We start from the raw sequence: 19424 nt of genomic DNA on the forward strand, positions 1-19424 counted from the left end.
ACAAATGGTACACCGAATCCACACCTTTATGAAAACTGTCTGTACCAAATGACACTTCCCATTGTTGAAACGTGAATGAAATAAACTGCTGTGTGGTTGTTTTCCATGGCTCATGGGCCAGTAACATTCTCCCTCTGAATGCCAGAGCTCAATCCAACTGGGTTCTCTGGGGATCTTCATTATACTGTTATTGTTCTGTGATTTAGACACATGGACACCCTTATTATCTTAAATTGGCCTGTAAATAGTCGACTCATGCATGTGCGAACCAGGTGCCTACTGTGTTTATACCCTTTTTTCTGTCTATTAAAGGGGTAAGATGACAGGGGGAAACAGAACAGTAGCAAAAAAGCAAACCCACATGCACAGTGCCATCAGCCGAAACTTTGCATGCCATCAAACGCTTCAAGATGGATGTTGTCTCTTCACTAGCCAGTGATATTTTCATTTCTTCTGTCTTTATCACTAAACGCGAAAGTATTTCTGTACTCCAGCTTTCAGGTCCAAAACTCCCACAAAGGCCATTAAGAATGGATTTATTGTTCTCGTTTCAATTTCTCTGCATGTTCCAGGCAAATATCGGAATTATAAAAATGGAGTGCTATTTTTCTCTCTTCCAGAAAGTAGAGCCACAGTCTAGCGGGTGTTTTACATGTCCCTGACCGTATGAGGGAGGTTTTGCTTAGGTAATCATTTTTTTCTGCCTGTCTGGCCAGCAAATTAATTTGGAGTACTGAGCACACCTAATAGTGTGTGTTTGGCTTCTCCGTGTGTGCAAAACACTGCACAAATGTGAGCATCTCCTGCCATTGGAATTTTGAGAAACAAAAAGTTATTACTCCCCAAAAATCAGTCCCCTTTGGCTCAATTGAACCACAGTTGTCCTTTGTTGGTTGAATGCTCGTACGAAAAAGGATTGATCTTTATCTTGGTCAGAGAAGCAGTCAATGTTCATGAGTATAACATTTTTATGTTTCTCTTCACATTGTGTTTGAAAGAGGGCAAGGCTAAGTGTTCAGTGTGTGTATTTGTACTGTCTGAGAAACTTGGCTGGCTGTGTTAAGGTTGAAGAGGGCCATGAAACTGTTCTAGTGGAACCCAAATGGATGTTTCCTCTGTGGGATTGAGTTAGAAGCGTCTCAGTGGGACTGTGCTCCACTCCGTCTGCCTCTTCTTCCAAAAAACAGTCCAGCCATCAGGCTGCAGATATGCAGTTTTCCGTCCCAGCATACATTACATTCTTTCTGAGCCAGCCCGAGTCTAACCCCTCCCGAGCCCTATTCCCCTTTAGCTAAATGGTCACTCTTTTCCTACTTTGCTGCACATGGACACAAGAGGGGGCATGTGATAAGCATACAGCCCCAGAAAGTTTCAGCTAAACGACCATAATAAAACAGATTTCATGACTCTTTAACAATAAAAAAAAATGTGTTTGTTTAAAAAATGTGTTGGCTTGATAATTTGTTTTGGGGTCCTGTCCTATAAAAAATGAAACAACAATTTTTGTATTGCCTCAGCAACCTTTTAGCAGTGATGCTTGTTTGATCTTGATATTTTTTTAAATATCATACTATACAAAATACTTTAATAATAAAAAAACACTGCATTATTGGAAAATACAGATTGGTTCCAAGATTTAGACATGTGACGGGAGTAATGTCTTTCACTCACTGACTCTCAGTGGTCTCATCCTTTGAAATGTCTTATTCTGCCTCCGTACCTTAGCAGCTGGTTGGTAATATGTCATGTTGGTTCAATCATTTCATTCATATTTTGGCGATACATTTTCTATATTTTCCATAGCCCTTCTCGCTAAAGTCACTGATGTTGAGAGAGTGGTCCTCTTCTGTCCCTAATAATAAAGGTTTAAGTATATCTTCATTTTGAATGGATGACTTTGATGGACTTTAGAATGGTGTGTCTTTCTCCTGCCAAGAAGATGTTTTCCTGTTTGTTTAAAACAGATTAAAAAAGAACGTACGTTTAGAAAGGAAGTTAAAAAATGGCTTTTTAATTATTTAATAGCTTTAGATGTGAGTTGGGGGTCTTTGATGTTGAGTTCAGTTCCTATATGAATTGTTTTTCCATTTTTAAAAACCGAGGACCACAATGGAAAGAAGCCTCTGGCTTTTTTGTGCATGTTATCCTCGGCAGCTTTAAAATGTGTTTGAATTGGTCTTTTTGGCTGTTTTGTTTTATGTTTGATTTTAGACTGATTACCCTGATGTGTCAAGGTGCTCTTTGGGCTTGCATCAGAAGATCTTAAGACTCTTATTTATACGCTTAAAATAAAGAATCATGGGCTATTAAGGATTGCCCATTGCACACCCTGCCAACTAGAAAGTAGCAAAGGAATATTGCATGTGGAAAAAGGCAACACAAAGACTTAAGTTATTTTGTGGAATCTGTTTTTAAGTTGCTCTCGTTTTTTAGGGTCAAACCCAAGACATGAAATGACTGTACCAAAAAAGTTGTTTGTTAAAGTATCCAGATGTAAGGAAAAGTGATAATTGGCTTTACGGGAACATGGGGCAAAGTTTATTTTGGATGGTTGCAGGAAGACAATGAGAGGAACTGAGGGGTGGCTCTGGCAAACCATCTCCATATTAAATATCTGAGACAGTACATGCTCGCTATAATTGCCTTGCTGGGGCCCTGTTTCTGACCACTTCTTTAACAGAAGGGGATGCAGGTAACAATGAACAATGGATAGATATCTTAATAGGAGGAACCCTACTGTACTTGTGGCTCCATAGATTTGTTAGTCAGCATGAGAGCATTTTTGTTAAAAAAAGCAAATAAAGGGATATTAGGTTAAATCCAGCGGTCTCTATCAAATGGAGCGTCCCATGGTGCCTGGACTGACACTATAGAAAATTCTTCAAAAGGCTTCAAATATGACTGTTGCGTTCAGGTTCAGCTTCTAGACTTTGGGCCTGATTCCACTATGTAATCCTCGGGAGTTTTGCAACCAGACATCACCGCAGCTTCTTTCATGATAGACCCATTAATCATTACTTAACTGTGCGGGTGGGTGAGGGGATTTTTCAAGAGAACTTAGTGTTATTTTTGTCCACAAGAAAACAAATTGGGGAGGGGGATCCTTTGGAGGTCTTTTTAACAAGACCACCCCACGGCCTTTGAGGGAACGGCCAAAAGAGTAAAACACAGGAGCGTTTTTTGGGGGGAGAAAACATTGTTGACTTTGGAATCTCCCTTGTTGCTTTTTGTCAAGAGTGAAGGCTGGGGTGCTCTTTATGGGGCATTCAGTGGACATTTGGATTACAGCAGAACATGTTGTTCTTTGATGTCACCTCCTGCCAGTTTCTCTTCTCCACTCCCTAAAAAGGTCACATTGAGTCACATTTCAATATCTCTATTTCACCAACCCATGTGAGCTTTTAGCATAGTACAGGTTCTGATGTAAAAAAAACAATACATACGCAATATACGATTCAACACAGTTTCTAATGGTAGCACGTTTTGCACAGGGGACTCTTCTGCCAATGCATATAACTGCCCATGCCTCCGAACTGTTATTGGGATTTCTTACACAATGTTCTTAAACATATAATAATAATAGGAATAGCAAGACTATTGTTTAGTAGTTTATACTCGATACAACATAGACATGAAATAAAACACAAGGCTGCCAAACTCTGTATATCAAGAGACATTCGATAACAAGGAAATCATTTATATTTTATCCGGGAGTCCATTTGGAAGCTATTAGGTGCCATTAGGCGAGGATTGCATTAGTATGATCACAGGTTAAAAGCTGTCACAGAGTTATCGAGACAGTAAAACAACACAGAACCCAAGAACGTCATGACTTTTCTTCAGACTTAAAGAACATGCATGAGTCAACGTGGAAGCAGAAAAGTTATTGTGACTCGAGCACGTTTTTGCTAACATACAACAAATGAAATCATGCACAACTAGATGGATAACACATTTAGTAGATATTGAGCTCTGGGACAGAAAAGGTTTTTGTCTCCCCTCTCCACGGTTTGCCCTGATGGCGACCCCCGAGAGTTTCAGCTGTGAGAGAGGGCCACTTACAAATCTGGCTCGGTTTAACCTTCAGCAGACCTTGATGGTGGGTGGTAGAAACCTCTCTTTATGTGCTGGTGTGAAGCCTTGTTAAAACTCTATTAGCTACGATGGTATCACTACACAAATGAAATCTCAGACAAACGTTATATCTGTAATCACGTGCTTGTCTTTAGAGGGGTATCGAGGGGTGAGGTTATGGTCGTCTCCCCTTACTCCCAGTTAAAGATGTGTGCTACCATAACGGTGCGAGAACATGACCACCGAAGCAAATTCCTCATCACCAGCAGCAAACCCCTGAGGCCTGTGAAAAACTTTTAAACAATGATTTTAAAGAAGAAGGTTCATGTAAACTGTTATGTGGGGAGGGTTTGGGGGAGGGCTTGTGAGAAAATAAAAACGGTAATTGTCCACATTCCGACCGATTCGATATATAAACAATTTGACCATCAGCCATGAAGAGGGCAGCTGTAAGCAATTTTTAGAGCAGATAATAATCAAGGCTACATGCAAAGCGGCGTTCCTCTGACAGGCCTCGCGGCCCTGGCCTATGCTGGAGGGGGATTTGTGATGGTAGGATCGTAGGAACCGTTGGGTGAGTTTAAACAACCTTGAAACTGCGTAAAGTGGGAGTTGAGAGCCTCATTGTATTTGCCATGTATCTAAATAGGGCTGACATATCGGTTCAAGATTCCCAGGGACTCATTAGGGACCAAGTAACTTCTCCTATTGTTTGAGACCTTCTTATGAGGGCAATTTGCTTATTCACTTTAACAATGTCATTAAAATGGTAGTCAACGTGCAACTTGTTTCCCTTCAATCAGTGTATGTGATTGTCAGGGAAAATACTTTATGTTAGGTTATTTGAATTTGAGCTGAAAGGGTTTGAAGAGCATCTGACTGGCTACAAGTAACTTGGCCATGAGAATGCTTTACGAGAGATTTTACTGTCTGGTGAAAGAGAGTTCAGTTGTTCTGCTTTTATTGCAAACCATTGGGCAAAACTCATCCCTAGCAGCCTACTCTTAGGGAAGTAGAATCCAATCTGTGAACTTGGGTTCAGCCTATAAAAGCTGAGGAAGACAGCACAGTGAACTCTTTAATTTCCTCAGTAAATCAATCATTTTTATGACATTGTGACAGCATATAATTTTACAATAGGCATATATATATATATATCTCAAGTTTTTTACATTCCAAAATGTTATTTTATGTCGTTTATTAACATCAGAATGAATGTTTATAATTTTTTTTGATTGTTTGTCTATGCTAAAATTCAATGCATATCTGTGATCGTTTCAATGTCTTTTGCAGCATCTTTTAAAGACGCTCTTATGTGGTTCGTCACATTTGAGCATGTATTTGGAAAATGCCAACTAAATAATGAAAATTACATTTGACCTGACAGCAAGTAAATCTGTTGTTTATAATGTTTAATATACACATAGACATAATAAACCATTGTGTACAGATCTTAAGCTAATGTGCATTTGGATTTTGAATGGTGTCATCTATTCATGGACAAACACAGTCATTATCGCCAAATCAAGCCATTCAGAGTGAAATATTATATTTCCCTTTTGAGACTTTTTGAAACCTTTCATTTTGTCAAGAATGGATGAATTTCACGCAGCCAGAATAAATAGTATAATTCAATACAGGATGAGGAGATTGGAAAACTAGGAGAAATGAATTTTCAATTGGGGCAATAAGCATAGCCAAACAATGTGTTAAAAAGTACATGCACATGCTCACTCATTGACGCACAAAATTTTTAAATCTTTTATTTTGTTTAGTTTATTTTGAGATAGCAGTTGCTTGAACGTTATCATTTTCACCAAATTGATTTACAGCATTACTTCTCACCAAATAAATGCAGTCAAGCGACCGATTACAACCAAGTTTTCCAGAGAGTCATAACAATAAAAATGTTGTTGATAGTGACATATTTTAAGCTGTAAATACTAGTCACCCACTCCACGTATAGATGAAATGCGAACTTTCAGCTGAGAGATGTAGAATCAGATCAAAGCGATCATGCCACTGCCTCCTGTTGATCTGCCCGTCTCCGGTCCTCGAATGAGCTCAACAGGTGCTTCACCCACAGTAGGAGGATTATCATGCTATCCAGGCATTCTTCTGCAGTGGCACTAAAATGAAATATTCCTAACTAGATCAAGGCGACAGTTAGGTGAGACAACTGGCCAACTGTCAAGGGTTGATGGTATGAGTGTTTGTAATGTAAACGCGGTAAAGCATAGCCTAGGGTATACAGGACAGTTTAGACCTAGAAAAGGCCAGTCCAGCAAAACACTACCGTAGGGTGGATGAATAAATGGACGGTGTGATAAGTTGCCATGACCTAAGTCAATTTTGGTGAATTTAAGGGTATTAAATCGATGGAGTCTCTCATATGGTAGGAGGTATATAATCTTTGGTGCAGGCGCCATGTCGCTGAACTCATGAAATGTTATGCCGTCCTTCTGATGGGAGATGTGCATGGATGACAAGCAAATGCCACGTTGAACATCAATCACTCAGTGTGAGCTCTCGCATGTGTGTTTGTGAGTAGGCTACAGCCAAATCTATGGATGACTCACGGTCAGGCGTTGGGTGTCAACCTGTATGTCATGTAACCAGAGAGAGACAGACAGAGACAAAGAGGACACAGCGTGACCCACAGCACAGCGGTGGGACAAGGTCTGACCCTACATAAAAACAACCCCGAAGGAGCGAGGCCCCTGAAATGTGATGCTCAACTGAACATTGAACAGAAAGAGAGCAACACACTGTCCTTGTGGAACGTTGGTTTTCTCTCTTAATGAAGGTTCATGAAATTAGAACTGATTGCGATACATTTATTGCTTTTTTGGAACTCGCTTATAAAGGAAACACAGACACGTGACTAATTTACTATGAGCAGGGGAGAAGCAGAGTCATTGGAACAGCATCATATGTTTCAGTACAGCTACATAAAATAATGACGTGCATGGGCTGAATAGGTCAGATTTGAATAAAAAAACACAATTATAAACAAACTTTATATTTTTTATGAATACAAAAAATTAAGTGCAACTCTTACCTTTCACTTTCCTAAGAGTGTTTCTGTTAACATTAAGATCAGTAGCAAACACACAGGTGAGCCTTAACACTTCCAATAACCCATCATATTTCTGCTACTATAAACTACTATCTGTAGCTTAATTAGAAAGAAGATTAATGAATTACTTTTGTTAGAAGTAACTTTTACTCACTCTTCATTTGTAACCCTGATAGAAAGCAACCAACATCAAAATCCACGATTATTCTGTTCAGTTTTTGATTTAGATTGATTCTTGATACCTGAATAAATCCCTCTTTCTATACTTAAAGTTATGTTTCAGTCACACCTGCTAAAGGTGTAGAAAGAGATTTTAAAAATAAAATCTCAGATTAGATGGATTTCGTAGTTTAATATTTAACAGTCTGTAATTAAAAGTTACTGGTACCAGTAATGATTACTATAAATAATATTGTAAATAAGCCAAGAATGATTATTGAATGTCTGAAATTATTGTGATGAAACGTAAACTTATCTCTATCAGCACTTATCATACAAATCTCATCAATAGTGACACTTATCAAACTAATTCAGATGAATAGATCACCCGCAATGCATGCTGGGAGTCATGAATGAGTTTTGTTCTATGTTGTTACACATGCATTCTTTTGTTGATTGTCACCATTGTTGGGTTTCATAAACTGATTCTTGATTTCTTTGTGTCTCTAGTTAAAGTTACTATGTTTTACATGCTAAATTTCACGCCATGATTAGACACACATGAATTATGATTCAGGCAATTTCAAAATGACAATTCAGAAACCCCAATAAACTCTGGAACCCTGCACTTCTGCACACCAAATGTACTTCAACACTTCGTTAAAAGAGATAAAGAAACTTTAAAAATAAAGCACAAGAATCAAGAGCCCAACTGAATGAAACACTGATCAGAATAATAGTGTTTTTATCCTATAAGGGTTACAAATGAAGAGCGAGTAAAATTTACTTCAAAATTAAAGTATTTTATTAAAAAAATTTTTAGCTGCAGATAATTGTGTTATTTCTTAAAAGAGATTTTTGTTTTGATAAAATCTATAGCTTTTTCTTTAGATCAAAAATATAATTTTAATTAATTAACTTTCTTCAACAAGAAACATATACTTTATGTTTTCATACAAATAGAAAATATTATTTAAGGCAAGTTATTTATTTTTCCTTTGCTCAAGTTATAAAATATATGTAACCATCACCCTCTTTTTTTCTTGAAGGAATGACTTTTTTTTCAAATAAAATATTTTTAAATCAACAAATTTTTTCTTCTTCTGTGTAATCCATCCTCTAGAGACACGCACACACACAGAAAAGTTTGGATACTGCATATCAGCAGCCAGTGAAAGTGCAAAAAAACTTATACGCAAAGACCACCTTAATGTTCTGATATGTTTATTTGCAATTTTCATGGTCTAGGGCTGTCACAGAGACTGTTTATATTTCAAGTCACATCTTTCAATGAAATTTATCAGGCAGAGTGTTTTGTGGCAGCTTACAATAACTTAAAAGTAAAGGAAAAATACATTTACTGTTGCCAGTTTGAGAAAAATATCCTTTGCCCTTTATTTGAATGTACCAGCACTAAAGCGCGTGCTGCCTTTGTGAACAGGAGAAAAAGAAAGTACGGTATTATGACATTGCCCAAGCGTCTTTTTTATTCCAACCAAAACACAAGCCGTGTTGTAATAAAGTAGGATCTTGGGAAATGCTGAAGGCGGTATGGGTCTGTTGTCCTCGCCTTGTCAATCCCATCTTTAAAATCGATAAATGTGGGTTGAAGATTCGACGGTGTTACACGGTGCAGGAGGTGCGTTAGCCTGACAAGTAAAAACATGAAAAAAAATGCATATAAACATTTCAACATCAAACCATGTGCCCAGAAATCCATAAAACATATCTTGTCTTTGTAACAGCTAACACAAATTGATAACGTTTTTACACAAGAAGACATTAAGCACAACCACACGGGAACCATGTACGAGATCAATCACTACTGACCTAACTCCTCCACGCCACTAGTGGCACTATTCCAAATGCATTACTTTTTCCCTGATGTGTGTTGCATTTCTAAGGTGACCTCTTCATTTTCCTTTCACTGTCAGTGACTTTGTGTGTTTAAATCTTGGAAGATTGCCTGCATGTTGCTTATCATGGTCTTAACTGGTCAAAGTGCTCCCTTGGTACTGTACATGGCTATGCCAAGATCTGATGTCATTTAAACAACACCCTCCTGCATGATATCACCTTTGTGGACGTCAAGCACGCTATAAATATTGCATTTATTTATTTAAATCTGTAATGTGCCCCATTTCCTGCATCGGCTTATCCCTGAGCGTTGCAATAAATAGTGTAAAAATAGACCTGCATACCTTTTGAATTCTTGGAGAAGGTTGGATACTGAAAACGTAGAAATTTGAAACGTAGTTCCCATTATTTTATTGCTTTGTAGGCTTTACTATAATCCCAGTCATGTATTTCAAAAAGTGCAAGCCCACAATAAGCAAGGCAAAGCAAGACTTAAAAACATGTGTTTTAAAATCACGTTCATAAACGTCAACACTGGCTTTTCATATTTAATTAAATTACCCATAGGTAACGTTCTTTTTTTCTGCCCAAACTTTTATGAGTTGAGTGTGGCAAGGGCCATGTTTATAGCTCTGCAGGCTTATGCGAGCCCTGTTCAGTTTTAAAGAGAGCACCTGTGCCACATAAATCTGTAACAAACTCCCTAACCAGTGTGTTACATTTCTAATAAGCATCAGGGAGCCAGAGAGAGCAACGGGTGGATGGGGGAGAGGGGGACGTGAAAAAGAATGGCTACTGTATGAAGCCGTAATAAGACCCAGCTGTAGGTCAGCCATGTTAGAGAGTTTGAGAGAGTGTGTGCGCGTTCGCTGCGATATTTGTACCAGTGAAGGAAAGCTGGCAGGCACATCATAAATCCTGCTCATTTCTGGTTCACTCACGATGTTCAGCGGTGGGCCTCCAGCGTACTGAGCAAATTGCCTGTGATTAGAGATGAAAAAAATTCTCTTCCCTGTTTGCACTCGGGTCTGGGTGACCTGCACATGTGCACAAAACCTCCATTGTCTGGTGGCAAAGGGTCCACCGGGAACACAGCACCTGCAGCTGACCATGACATCTGCAGCGATTGAACCCGAGTTGTTTGATTTATGCCAATAGCTATGCCAATGTGAACATTCTCTCTTAATAGACCTTGTACCACCTGAAATGTATATGATTTCCTTTCTTCAGTTGAACACCAACAATCACACTTTAACTAAAATGCTAACATGTTATCTTTTATTACACGGCTCGTTGGAATGCTTGGTTCTGATTGGCCAGTCGCGTCATTTGCAGGTCTGTCATTCCCACACTGTAAACCCTGATGAGTTAAGATAACAAAGAATAAGGGAAATAGGAAACGTTATTTTAAAAATAAAGTTAAACTTTTAACAATGTTTTTATTAAGGAACAACAGCAAATTACCGCTGTAGCATTACCTATGTAATAGTTTTAGATCAAACAATAAAGATTTGAAATGAGTCTGTTTTCCTCCTAAGCAAATGCTCCACTCGTCTGCACAATGCTATCCTCTCAAAATCACTAATGTTACAAAACTCTGTAAACAAGAGAATATAACAGAATACTAAACATGTATGAGCCTCCTCCTGTTGTAATCTTGATATACATACATAAAATAACACTTTATTTCCAGATTAGCTTTCATTATCCAGTCCACATCACAAAGCATGCTGGGAATCGCTCCGACATCATTGGAAGACAATATAAAAAATTTACTTTTATTTTGTGTCCCTGGAACTCATAATATAAAAAACGTTAAACACACTTAAAAGTTTTAAGATAAATGAATATTTTCACAGTTTTGAGTCCAGTTCATTTAGTAGAGTAGATTATAACGTTCAGGAAAACAGTGCGGACAACAACCACTCAAAACTAATAGCACATGGTAACCCGGATGTTGCAAATCATTTTGAAAAGCAAAGTTTCATATTACACGAAAATGAACACAAATATGTCTTTTAGTATCATATATGGAATTATATTTATAACCAAATTGCCTGTTCATGACATTTAAATGTCGTTTCTTACCTTAAAAATGAAAGTAAACAGCTTTTCCACATGGAAGGTCTGCAATTGGTAAAAATTAGCTAATGAAATATTTCATGTGCATATTCATGTTTCTTTCTCATGTGACAACCACTGTCAGGGCTTATTTCTGTGATAACAACCGACTGCCTGTATCCCTTACTTACAGACCTCAAAAGAGTGAAGCTCAAAAAAACACATACATCCACTGTAAAAAGTAAGCCAAAGACACAGTGGTAACGTCTTCTGAGGGGAAACAATTCGAGTTTGGAATTTTAAATTATTCATTTCATCGTATTTAGCAATCACTATAATTTGTATCAATGCAAATCACCTGATCACCTGCATTAATCACCCATCCCTATTTTGCATTATAAGGTGTATGTAGACCTGACAAATCAATGTTAATTGGCTTTTACATCATACATGTCAATTTCAGCTTGGCCGTCAAGACCAATATTGTACCAAAAGTCCAGTAGAATTACACTAAAGCCAACATTGTAGTGTCCACATAAGCGTGTAATTGTGCATGAACTATTCTTTTCACTTTGGGGTTGTTCTTTGACAACATAACAAATGTTTTACATGTAGGAATCAATGTCAGCGTGTAGCAGTAACATGCAGAGAGTATCAATCCGCTCTCTAATACAATGCATGTGCTACAACTGCAGCACGGAAATGAGGATTGACATGCTTGTAACTCCAAACAGCTCTTCAATTCAAAATGAACACATATGACTCAGACAGTCCTTAGTAAACCAGAGTCAACCAACCACATGTTCCGAACATCCATTGGAAAAGAGGTTTCGCAATTAGTCCAAACGGCCCGAAATCTCGAACATCCCAGAAACAAGGTTAGCATGCTGGACTGACACACTTCTGTTTATTTTTGCTAATAACTAACACGGCCCACGTTCACCATAAAAACATGTGCACCTGTTGGTAGCGGGTGTCTTTGAACACTCTGCAAATGCAAACCAGACATCGGTTAGGTGGCTAACCGAAAACAGCATGCGGTGAGAACTTTATGCCGGTGGCTAAACGGACGGCATTCAACTCTGTCATACTGGAGGGTCAGGGTTATGCGCTGAGGTCAGGCTAAGGGTGACCGGGTGGGGTGCCAGCAGGGATTTGGGGTGTAGAGAGTTTCTCAGCCGGGCAAGAGTTCAGCCCCATCACGGCAGGCCAATCTGTTCCAGACAAGCTAAATGACACATTATTGGATCCAGATTTGACACAGGCACTGTGTATATTACATTACCAGACACCAAGCCCACTTCAGCTCATTACCTCCGCCCACAGGGAGGAGAGAGAAAGAGGCAGACAGAGCAAAAGAAAGGGTCTTTTTTAGGCTCGTCTCTCGCTCTCTTTGCCGGGAACCTGTCAAATATTCCCGAGGCAGGTCTCTCGTGGAACGTTTTTCTCAGAACACCCAAGACGTTGCTGGCCTGGAGGGATTTCTTCATAAAGATATTAGAAACACAAGACGGGATTCCTGTCCTCCCTCCCTGAGAAGATGAAAAGGAGGGTGGGCAGGCAAACAGAGTGGATGAGTTGACCAGGGCAGGGCGGCGAGGTTAACTCTTTCGTTCTGATTTCTATTAGCTTAGCTTTATCCCAGGGGAATCCTGAGGCACAAGGAGCAATAACAAAATGCCAGAGAATGTGTTATCGTGGCTTGGTTTTTCGTGTTCAATGAAGTTTAAATTGACCAACACAAAGCAAACAAAGTTCTTATTTGACAATGAAATAGTTATCGCTCTTCACTACACGATTACTAGGCAATTTTCGAATGTGTTGGTAGCGCTAAGTGTCAAACTCTCATATGTCAATGTGATCACATTATATTTATTTATCTGCTTCACAAAGAAATGGCTTTAAACTCCTTCATTTAATTCATTATAAATTCCTTGAGTAAAAATGCGAATGGTGTTAGTAATTATTAGCTGTATTATTGTTATTAGCTCCTTTCTACAGCTATTATATTTAGTATAAGGAATAATACCCCAAAATAGTTTGGCTCGATTTACAAGAGGCATTGAACTGTGAACTGATGAAACGAAAAAAAAAATATTCCACAGACCGTAAAGGCCTTTACACTAGGTGATTTTTAGCCAATGCTATTTTAAAATATGTCTGCTCAATTAAATTCTGGCAACAGATTTCAAGCAATATTTTTACTTGAATACAACTAGAATCAATGAAATTTGATCCAATTCAGTTTCTTTACAATGACTCTCATATAACTCTCAAATAACAAAATCTATGTGCATCAAGTTTACTACTTTTAAATTCCTTTAAACATAACTTGATTGTTGTTAAACAAAACATACTGTATATGACGAGCAAGGAAATGAGTGATCCGAAATTACCACAGTCATTGCTAATTGAGTCAAGTAACACTTAATGAGAGTCTTTGTGCCTCCCTCAACCCAAGAACCACTCTAGTAACCACACACAATGGTAACCACAACAAATGAAATCTCTTCTGAATGTCAAATATTGAAGAACATTAAACACTAACAAGTCTTTCGTTTCACTTCAAAAGTACACAAACTTTGCAAAGCATTCTGGTAACTACTGATCCACCGACCAGATCGTTTTCCAGTTAGTGACAGCATGTAAGAAAGATGTATTTAGCACTAACACAAAATCATCAAACACTTAATTTCTAACTAATTTAAATGGGTTAAACAAAATACAATCAAGATTATTTAACTCAAAATGTGTTCATTTAGAATGACTCAAACAGAAATATAAGAATCTTAACAAAAATCGGGAGATTTTTTTTTTCTAGAAAATCAAAAGATCAGATATCAGTTTAATAGAATCATTGAAATAATGCTTTCTGTAATGTATGTTTTTAGTCGCACGCACTGTAGTTTATCAGTCAGACAGGTGGGCTGCATATCTTTATCACTACATATTTATGTGAGTAAAGTGTCCCCTTCCACATTCGGGTGCTTTCATTCATACGTTTTACATGCAGACACTCGTCACAATCCAAACAACACTTCAAGTGTCATTGCATGCCCTGCGAGTGTATCGTATCTATGGCATGACTGCGCTTTTGCAGTTGCACCATCCAGAATCCTGGTGGTGTCATAGTGAAGATTATTCGCTCTGATTTACTACCCTACAATTCCATTCTTCCACTCTTCAATGGGGCCACTCCTGGGCCATGTGCCGTGGCCGGGTCTCAAATAGCCTCTCTCTTTGTCTCCTTTAGTAACTCTCTTGTGACCCTTTTTACACGGGCTACCAAATTGCTGCGGTTTTCCTTCACACCTGCCAAAGGGCAAGAGCAAAGAATACCCGGGGTCACAAATAAAGGCCTGTCAGAAATACGGCCGAGCGTCTAAGAGGACAGACATGTGGCTGTTGCCCTACAGCTGTGGTGGTAGTCGGGCGTGTAGTAGAACGAATATGACACGACCTGATGGGACATATGAAACAATAACAGCTGTCTGGTGTGGCTTACTGTTCGTAATGGAAGACGAGCTACTGTGTGATGAGGAGGCGTCTTCAGATAATATGACACATTCTGGCGTGTTCACAAAATGTATTTTACAGTCTCAAAGGGAACCATAAAACAGCATCCAGTCTCTGTCTCTGAGGGCATCCTTCACCTTTTCATCTCTTCTGAATAACAATCAATATTACAGTACCTCACCTTTCCTTTGGACTCTTTTAAGAGTATTCTGTTAAAGCAGAGCTAATGGTGAATCTGATTGAACCAAGTAGGATCAATATTTCTAGTAAGTCTAGAAATTTTTAGTAGTCTAGTATTTAATGGGTTTGTCGTGGCGCTTCGCGCTGCATGTGGACATCATTTAAAATTATAATGGATTCTATTGGGTGACTGACTGGGTGTTATAGATTCTTTGTAGATGTTAACCAAAGTTAAAGAGATAGTTCATCCAAAAATAAGACACTGAATATTGTCCCAAATCTGTATAAATCTCTTTGTGAAAATAATTGGAAGAATGCTTGTAACCAAGCACTTCTAGGACCCAATTGACTACCATAGTAGGAAAAATGACAATGGTAGTCAAAAGTGCCCCAGAAGTCTTTGCTTTCATACATTCTTCAAAATATCTTCTTTTGAACAGAATAAAGAAATTTATGAAGCAATTTTTCCAACTATGGCAGCCAATGGTGGCCAAGAACTGTTTGGTAACAAGTATTCTTCCAAATATCTTTCTCTGTGTTCATCAGAACAAAGACATTTATACACATTTGGAATAACTTAAGGGTGAGTGATTAATGAATTTTTGGGTGAACTGTTCCTGTAAATTTGGGCCACATAACATTTGATTACGTTGTTGCCACAATAACCGTCTATAGGCACTGTAGACAGATCATTGTACTGTACTGTATATACCACACCAATTAACCTATTGTTTACTTAAAAGCATCTCAGGGGTCGATTATGGTTAGGAAATAACCAACCTGATCTCTTAAGAAAACAACTGTACTGTATTTATTTTTTGAGGTGTCATTTTTTATAATTCCATGTAATGTTAATCAAGCAAAAACATAGAATTATTAGAAAAAAAGAAGTGGACCAACTAAAACGTTTAAAATCTCCCATTATACAGACACGTAGAAATGAGATCCATAGGATTGTGTTGGACTAGCTTGGGACTGTTTGTGTACAAGATTTTTTCTTCATAAGGGACATCCAATGAAGGGATCGGATTGACAAAACCTACAACACTTTTTTGTTATGGTGCCATCAGCGTGTAGGAGGATTTCTTTGAGCAAGCTTGGTTTACCCCTGCTAGACAGGGCGACTATGAGAAGTTCACCAATGAAACAATTTAAGCGGCTCTTTTTTGGGCAACAGATTATTATCTTTCAGGATAGAGAGTTAACCAAGATGTGGGGCCACTGTGTGGCCAATAAGACACCCACCAAGAACACACACACATTCTTTTCGTATGTTGACCTAAACACTCCAAATTTTCCCACGAGACCAAAAAGAGTTAGATGTGGAATACTCTTACCTATGAAAAGAAGTGTCCGTTTCCAATTCAGTTGCATAATGAAAGGGGAAGGGCATCTTTAAAATGTAGCTATATTTTATTTATATTACACGTCTGACTAAAGTGCATGGCTGTAACATTACCACAAATCTATTTTACTTCCGTTTCTTTGTTTTGAAACGTATTTGTTTTGCATTCAATTTTGTGCCGATTTTGGTGTTCTGGATAACTGTTCTTCTTGCATCTAAAAAAATGGATGCGACATTTGAGTAAACTGCTCATATGTCAGTGTTTGTTACCACATCTGTGTGTGTTTATGTGTGTGCGTGCGCGCGCGAGGCAGAGGGCAGCTCCAGCACACTGTTCCGGACCATTAACAGTGATTAATAGGCTTACATGCTTTCCCATGATCTCCACTGACTTGTGGAAGAGAGCGCTCACCTATGAGCCAGTGGAGAAACTGACCAGTACCTTTGTAACCACTTTGTAAATGACACAGTATTTTGAGAAAAAAAAGATACTTGTGCAGACTTAATAATGACTTACACCAGATTAAAGTTTCTAACTTTAAATTAAATTTAAGTCAGTGAGATGCATCAGAAGGTACGCATATATGTGTAAAGATTTTTAATTTTAACATGCAGTAATATGCAATATATTTCATAAATTCACATGTATGTGCACATATGTATATATATTGTTTAAATAACATTTTTAAGGTATGCAAATGTACATGAACATTTTCATCTTGATTTGCTGTTTTACATTTACATTACATTTAGTTATTTAACATTTGCATACTTAATCTAAGCATATTAACCAATGGATTTAATTCAATCACTGTTGTCAAAAAGAACTTCACATTATTAGTTGAATAAAGACAATAATTAATAAAAACAACAAAAATATGAAAATGACAATATGATCCGTGTTAAAATGACCACACAGTACTCGTAACCATTCCGTCCTGAGCCTGTTTTCTCTGCAAACATCTCCTTGAACACAGTTTCTAATCTCTACACCGAAAAGAGATGATGGACCTACCTCAGATGTTATTTTTAATAGATTTTCCTTCTAATCTCCTGGAGACTACAATGCTCCGGCATATTTACACTCGTAGAAGCGCACAGCCTGTTCATTCCTGTGTAAATATACATCTGTGTGGATCACTCCCATTAAGAAATAATACAATTTAAAAAGAGCAGGGTGTTTTATTCTGTCTTGTTGAGGAAATAGGCTCTGTAATCCTCCACTATAAGAACCATCTGTGTAAATGTGGCTCTGTGAGACTGGACAGTCTACAGTGGAAGGAAGCCAACAAGAACAGCCGCGTCTGAGTATGGTTTTAATGAAATGCATAAATATCACAAAAACTAATACCACAATGAATACATCAATAATAAGACTTAAAAAGTAAAGGAAGATCACTAATGCTTTTTTGAAGTTTTAGGACATGTAAGAAGAAATCTTCTTATTTGATTAATTGTGTATATTTACTTTTCCCTTTTTTAAAGTCATTTACAATTCTAAACTGGTTTGTTTCTTTCTAGTGGAAATAAACAGAGAACAAAATAAAACATTTTTTTTATATATTAGAAAGTATTTGAAAATTGGAAAAAAATGCAGAAGTAATTACAACAAGTTGGTAAAACTTCTATACGTCTGTAGGATTCATAGAGAAATGATTTACTGCATATTTTGTTGTTATTTTTGCATCTGGAAGACAACACACTGATCAAATGTTTACCTTGAACGCACGGTAAGTCACTAAGGATGAAAGAACCTAAAATATGAAAAAAGGTTAATACATGTTGTCTGGCTCCAAATATGTCAACACTGTAAATGTAAATTTTGGTTTGAAGACAAAAATGATTTTGAATAAAAATACTAAAAAGTGCTGTATAAATCAAATGGAGTTGATTTGATTTTTGACAACAGATTTACTTTTACTCACTTCAGATTCAGACATGTGAATGCAGTGATAGAGATCATTGCTGCTGGCGTCCGTACAATACACATGCATTACAGAGGATCCGCTTACTATACAAGCAATCATGAGACAAAAGTAAATAAATGAAATAGTTATTAAGTGAAACAGGGGATTTTTCATGCACCGAGGATTGACTGAGGGCCGGTGCATCCCAGTACTGTCAGCACACAGGCCTCACATGAAGGCTCAAACACGTGTTGAACCTTGTTCCGCTTTTGTTTAAATTCGATGTTCCCACATAATACACATATAAATATTCACAAAGCTGCAGAGGTTTCTTAATTTCCTGTGTGGGCCACACACAACTGCAAAGATTTCTAAGGCTTGAAGCTATAATACAGAATCCGAGAGACTGTAATCTGAAATAATATTGTTTTTCTTTTTTTCCTTTTTTTCCTAAATACCTTTGAACAGATCTTAAAATGTAATACAAAATGGGCACATTAGCCAGATATGATTCGTTTTTTTTTGTCATTCCTTGTCATAATTAAAATGAAATATGTTCAGAATGGCAGATAACTGCTCTTACTATGTTCTTACTCGTTGAGTATAATGTCCACAGTATGTCAATCAAAATTAATTTATTATTATTATAAATATTAATATTTGATCAAACTGCCCAAATGTTTATGGTAATTAATTATATATACATGATGAAATAAATATACAACATGCAAAACAGTTTAAAATATTTATTTCGGACCAATGCCTACACTGTAAAACTTTTCTGTAGTTGTGCAACTTTTAAAAACGTAAACGTATTATATTTTCTCTCACGAAACAAGACATACATCTTAGGTCACTTTTCTTGTTATGTAAATGTGTCGTAATTTAAGAGGTTTGAAATATTTTTACTAGAAAACAAGACAAAAGTGTTGCTGTGCTTCTGCCAGTAATGAGACGAGTCTCTTCTTGCTCATTTTGAAACTCAAAAGTCAAAGTGTTTTAATTTTGGTCAAAGTAAAGTTTTACTCAAATTGAAAACACTACGAATAGGAAAGTAAATAAATCTACAGTAAATTACTGGCAATCCTGCTGCAAAACTACAGCAAAGTTTTACAGTGTACTTTTTACTTACTATTTTAAAAAATGCAGCACAATATTAATAGATTCATATTTATTTCTACATAAATAAACACATGAACAGCTTTATGCAGTAAAGTACAGTATTTTAAACAAGTTAAGAAGTTCT

At 37.4% G+C, this 19424-nt stretch overlaps 1 long non-coding RNA gene across 1 annotated transcript; it reads right to left on the minus strand.

The window, feature by feature from the left end:
- Positions 1 to 8519: 8519 nt before the first annotated feature.
- On the minus strand, positions 8520 to 17439 carry LOC130418540 (uncharacterized). Its single transcript, XR_008906353.1, has 2 exons — positions 17287 to 17439; positions 8520 to 8961 (listed from the first exon to the last, which is right to left on the minus strand). It is a non-coding gene; the product is annotated as an uncharacterized LOC130418540 (long non-coding RNA).
- Between the last annotated feature and the right edge of the window lie 1985 nt (positions 17440 to 19424).

Source organism: Triplophysa dalaica, chromosome 3, assembly GCF_015846415.1.
Source record: "Triplophysa dalaica isolate WHDGS20190420 chromosome 3, ASM1584641v1, whole genome shotgun sequence".
NCBI lineage: Eukaryota > Metazoa > Chordata > Actinopteri > Cypriniformes > Nemacheilidae > Triplophysa > Triplophysa dalaica.